The sequence below is a fragment of the Musca autumnalis genome, unplaced genomic scaffold, assembly GCF_047663935.1.
Source record: "Musca autumnalis isolate F117 unplaced genomic scaffold, ASM4766393v1 scaffold_5, whole genome shotgun sequence".
Classification (NCBI taxonomy): Eukaryota; Metazoa; Arthropoda; class Insecta; order Diptera; family Muscidae; genus Musca; species Musca autumnalis.
In genome coordinates, this window is record NW_027412088.1 from 209,639,376 (window position 1) to 209,645,776 (window position 6,401).

Sequence of the window (6,401 nt, forward strand, 5' to 3'; positions counted from 1 at the left end):
GTGCCCTGCACTGCTGTAGACCATGGTGTTTTATTCTCTTCTCTCTTTGGGTCTTTGCATTGGCAGCTGGTTTTCAACTGCAATTAATGGGGGTGTAATCCCAGTACGGCATTCACTAGAGTTGGGTAATCTAGTTCCTAGTTCACTGTCCTAGTTCCAAAACGTATGTTTTGTTTTTCATGCACACGATGTGGATGATTGGAAATACGTACATAGTGATTAGATCGCTCCATCTAGTACGATTGGCACAACTCTAACATTAACACTGTAACATTAACACATTGCAACTGCATCGGTGTGAATGCTATTCAAGCCTGTCTGATTGGCTCGTTGATATAAAGGTTCTCTTATGTACCTTGGGTACCTTGGACAGAGAGATGTCTAGATCATGAAGATCTCTCCTGAGGGGAAGCCTTTCCATTAGATTGTGGCGGGGATGCTCACGTCGGTAACAACCAATAAGGTACTGCTTCTTATTGTTCTGTTTCACCTCTTTGTGTTTATTTCAGCTCGAGTCCATATTTTGTTGTATTCAAATATTTGAATAACAACAAAATGTTTTACAGTGGATATGAAATTGATTAGTTGCGGGCGGAGGTTGGGAAGGCTATAGTTTCAGTTGTCACCAAACAACTTCATCAGTTCCCTTTTGCCGCCGACTCTTTCACCGATAAAATCGTTATCCTCATGAATATGGTCTGCTGATGTCTTGAAGTCCTCAAGGCCGCATTCTGGCAGGATTGAATATGCGTAGCGCTAACATCTGCGTACTACATGGGCGCCGCATAGCTTACCACAGACCGGCCTATTGCTTTGCTGCGGGCCAGCGACTTGAGAATTTTGTTCCTACTTCTGGTCTTATTGCAAAAAGGAAATGAATTTTAAAAAGGTAGAGGTCAGGGATACGTAAAATCGATTTCGGTTAATCGATTATTAGCCGTAAAATTTCTAAAAGTCGTAGTCGACTATTGACTCTGCGAAAACCGGATAATCGATTATTCTTAATCGACTTTCGAAAGACGGAGTCAACTATTATTCGTAGTCGAGCATTAGTCATATTCCATTATTATTCGTTGTCGACTATTAATCGTGGACGACTATTAGTCGTAGTTGACTATTGGGTGTTCTAAAACCGCGTAATGGACCGTACTGTTTATGCATATATACATCATGGTCGTTTATATTCGATTATAATCGGTTTTCGGCGGTTAACGAATAATCGAAAGTCGACCGTTAGTACACTCTCAAATAATCGACTAACCGAAAATCGAGTTTTAAGTTTTTCACGAAAACCGTATAATCGAAAAACCGATTATTGCATTTCACTGCGTATCCCTAGTAGAGGTTAAACAGTTCCGGACATATCACCCCGGCTGTTGGGAACTCTCTGTTTCGCTCTACGGGTCTTGTTTATTTTGGGTGACTTCGCGTTTCGAATGACATCTGCAACATCGCTCATCTTAAATTGTGGTAGTAACTCCTCGGATGAGAGGGCTCTTATATGGCGTTGCACACTCCTCTTCGCCCTAAACTGCTGGTTAAAATAACACGCTCCCCTCTTCAGATCTTTTACTGTCACGCCGTTGAAAGTAACAGCCGTTCTATTATCCTTCTTTCCCGGATTGAATAGTGATTTAACTTAACACTGAACCAATGTTGCATTGCTTCAGGTGGTCTATCCAATTTTGCCGCTCATTTGTGCCTACTAGCCTGTTGACTTCAAGAGTAACGTTTCAAAGGGTCGGCGACAAAGTTCATCACGCTCATTTGTTAGTCTCGTCGCGTTTGGTAAAAAATTGATCCGATTTCGGACATTCGACCAGCGAGCGGCTGCTGCAGTGATTATCATCCCAGAGGATCATAGGAAACGGACAGATTTCTGAAACAGTGTTTGGTAAATTTTGTGAACTCTTGTCAGTCAGCTTTTCCATGGTTCAGAAAAGTATGGCGATCCAAAGTTATGAAGTCGGATGGTCTGTTAACGGTGACGATGATAGGAAGACGGTCAAAACATTTATTAGACCGGGTGCCACAATCTTGATGTCTGCTGTGCTCCTTCATGTGCTCCTTCTGCTTTTATCATCGTAGGAACGTCTTCGTTCACGATGTAAAATGTGGATTTATCAATTTACCCCTCTGCTCATTGACTAGGACAGAATGCTAAAACTCAAGATCGACATTGTATTCATCGGCGGCCAATCAATCATTGAAAAAATATGTAAAAAACAAGTAAAAAAAAGTGTCAGTCGGCTTTGTCGACAGATATATAGCCTCAGCCAGTGTGAAGCGAAACTTTCACCTCCGGAGAGATCAAATGTATTTAAGGTCTCTTCAGAATTTTGTGGCCCCTTTTGGACATTTGAACTTGCCGACAAAAATGTGGATTAGGAATAAACTTCACTAAGACACAAATGTTGAACTTTTGTAGGGCAGGTACCCTTAGGGAGGACCGATATGGGCCATTTTAGAAGTTAAACTAAATTTTGCTAAAATATTAGGAGATTCAAAGTTTGGACCAAATTGGTTGCCCCATTTAAGTGATATCGTCCTAGCATTTTAGTGACATTTTTTAAATATTGGGGAGATGTAACGAAAGTTGTGGACCGGTATTGCCCATGAGACTATGTTTGGATATAATATGACGAAGACCAAACGTTGGACCAAATCGGTTGAACAGTTCGGGAGCTATCGTGCTCTCCTACCGCCACATATGGTGCCATAGGGGTTTTTACACCTTTCGGGCCGTTTTCCCAAGAAATATGGACTTACCCCAGAAAAAACTTTTACCGTCGTAATGGAGGTAGCGAATGCAAATCGCTTCAACAAAAATCAAAGTAATTCGAGAGCAGGTCTTAAAGTGAACTTACCCGAAATTTTGTGTGAGAGGTACCAGAAGGAGTAGACAAATTTAGTCCATATTGGAACGTGATCTATATCTGGTAGATATATTAGGATGTGTAAAGTATGGACCAAATCTGTCACTCCCATCAAGAGTTATCGTGCGCCCAATTTTTCCGAACATTTTTGAACTTTTGTGGGGGAGCTACCTGAAGGAGTAGACCGATATAGCCCACCTTCGAATTTAAAATATGTTTTGATAAAATATTACGAATGCCAAATTTTGGACCGAATCGGCAGATCCGTTCGAGAGTTAACGTGCGCTCCAGCCAGCCAGACAGACAGACGGACGGACATTGCTCAATCGACTCTAAATTGTCTGAAACACATTTGGTCCAAACATACTTGGGGTCTAAAACCATTATTTCGATGAGGCACATTTTGCCCGTATGAAAGTGTATATGGGGATTTCAGAGTGAAATCGGACACTTTTTCAAGATGAGGTTTTTGATTTCCTTTATTTTTTTGCTGCGGTGATGCTGCTCATTAGCAAAACATTTTAGTATGTTTTCAGATTTTTTTGGACTAACCGTTCCAGAGATATCGCGCCTTGAAAAAGTCAAATTCTATAAAAACTACATGCAAAGAAATACTCATAACTTCTTTAATATTGGTCCAATTTGAAAAAAATCTTTTTTTGTATGTTTTGTTGTTTTATCAGCTGTTAAATAAAATAATAATAGCAAAAAAATTTGCACTGTGGGCTTGGATGCTATTTCCGCGATTTAATATTTAAAATCAATTTTTAAAGATGTTCGACCCCTTCGATTTTCTTTAATTTTTTTTGTATTAAACTACGTTCAATTAGAAAAATTTTATGTAATATGTGGTGGTAATGGGATTTTTTCTGAATTTTTTAAAATTTGTCAATTCAATTTTGCCTTTATAACTTTGTGCAAAATTTATTAATTTATTAAAAAAATTAAAAGGTTCATTTTTAAACATTTGTTTTGATTTTATATTTATGAATTTATCTCAAACATCTTAAAAACAGCGTCATTTTTCGATTTTGAAAATGCATCAGCGAAAATTCCATTAAAGCCCACTGTGCATTTTTTCTATTTTTTATGATAAATATATAATATATAATGATAAATATGTACTCTTAGCTTCAAAAATACAGGAAATACAAATTTTGGACAAAGGTATAAAGGAAAATTTGTACTGACAAATCTTAAAAAATTCAGAAAAAATAGTAATGGTCCGAATCCCATTACATTAATACAAAAAAATTTTAAGAAAATCGAAGGGGTCGAACATCTTAAAAAATTGATTTTAAAAGATAAATCGTGGAAATATCATCCAAGCCCACTGTGCAAATTTTCTTGCTATTTTTTTATTTAACAGCTGATAAAACAACAAAACATACAAAAAAAGATTTTTTCAAATTGGACCAATATTAAAGAAGTTATGAGCATTTCTTTGCATGTAGTTTTTACAGAATTTGACTTTTTCAAGGCGCGATATCTCTGGAACGGTTAGTCCAAAAAAATCTGAAAATATACTAAAATGTTTTGCTAATGAGCAGCATCACCGCAGCAAAAAATAAATGAAATCAAAAACCTCATCTTGAAAAAGTGTCTGATTTCACTCAGAAATCCCCATATACTCTCGTTAGCATAAATGCTGAGGGTATAAAAATATGTCCTTCGTCCTAATAAGGAAAACGTAAAGAACAATTGTTTATTTTTACAGTGTTTACAGTGTTTTATTTAACTTGCCTTAATGTGTGTTTAGTTCAAATCTGGTAACTCATTTTTAACACGGTTGCAGGTGACCAATCGAACTAAAACTTTGCACACTTCTCAGATTTGGATGACAATACACGAATATGAAATCAAAACAAATATTGGTCCATTTTTGCACTGTTTTACAGTGTTTTATCTAATTTGCTTTTCAAATCTGGTAACTCATTTTTCACATAGTTGCAGTTTACCAATCGAACTTAAAATTTGCACACTTTTTAGACTTGGATGACAATACATGAATATGAAATCAAAACTAATATTGGTCCATTCTTACAGTGTTTTTACGGTGTTTAACTTGACCCCCTTTTCAAATCTGGTAACTGATTTTTAACACGGTTGCAGTTGACCAATCGAACTAAAACTTTGCACACTTTTCAGATTTAGGTGACAATACATGAATATGAAACCAAAACAAAAATAGGTCCATTGTTTCCTATAGCCCCCATATAACGGTACCACCCGATTTCCGGTATTTTGCTTTTCAAATCTGGTAACTCGTTTTTCACGCAGTTGCAGGTGACCTATCGTACTTAAACTTTGCACACTATGACAATACATGAATATGAAAACAAAACTAATATTCGTCCATTCTTACAGTGTTTTTACGGTGTCTAACATGACCCCCTTTTAAAATCTGGTAACTGATTTTTAGCACGGTTGCAGCTGACCAATCGAACTAACACTTTGCACATTTTTCAGATTTAGATGACAATACATGAATATGAAACCAAACCAATATGGGTCCATTTTTCCTATAGCCTCCATATAACGTTACCACCCGACTTTTGGTATTTTGTGGATTTTGTCTTCATTTTTAGCCCGAATTTGCTGTAACTTGACATTTGGAGTTCTCAATAGTCCAGGAACTTTCCCACTAAAAATTGTGGACGTAGGTCAAGGTTTAATGTAACATCCATATAACTGTACCACCCAATTTCAAGCATTTTAATCTACATTTTCTGCTAAAATGGACTGTAATTCGGCATTTAGGGTTCTCAGTGGTCAAAAAAAATGTATTTACTAAAAAGTCCATTGTCCACCATAAAAAATAATTTTAATCAATTAAGTTTCAGTGTTTATACCCTCAGCCTTTAGGCTATGAAGGGTATATACACTTTCATACGGGCAAAATGTGCCTCATCGAAATAATGGTTTTAGACCCCAAGTATGTTTGGACGAAATGTGTTTCAGACAATTTGGAGTCGATTCAGCAATGTCCGTCCGTCTGTCTGTCTGTCTGGCTGGCTGGAGCGCACGATAACTCTCGAAGGGATGAACCGATTCGGTTCAAATTTTGGCTTTCGTAATATTTTGTCCAAACTTAGTTTAAGTTCGAAGATGAGCTATATCGGTCCACTCCTTCCGGTACCTCCTCCACAAAAGTTCGAAAATGTTCGGAAAATTTGTACGCACGATAACTCTTGAAGGGTGTAAATGATTTGGTCCATACTTTGCCCATCGTGGAGCGTGTACCAGACATAGATCAGGTTTTAATATGGACTCAATCGGTCCACTCCGTCGGGTACCTCCCACACAAAATTTTGGAAAAGTTCAGTTTAGGAACATCTCTCGAATCGCTTTGATTTTTGCTTTAGCAACTTGTATTCACTGCCCTCCATACGACGGTATAGGTTTCATCAGGGGCAAGTCCATACTTCCTGAGAAAATAGCCTGAAAGTTGCAAAAAAAACCCTATGACACCGTGTGAGGAGGTTGGAGGGCAAACTAACTCTCGAACAGGTCTGCCGATTCGGT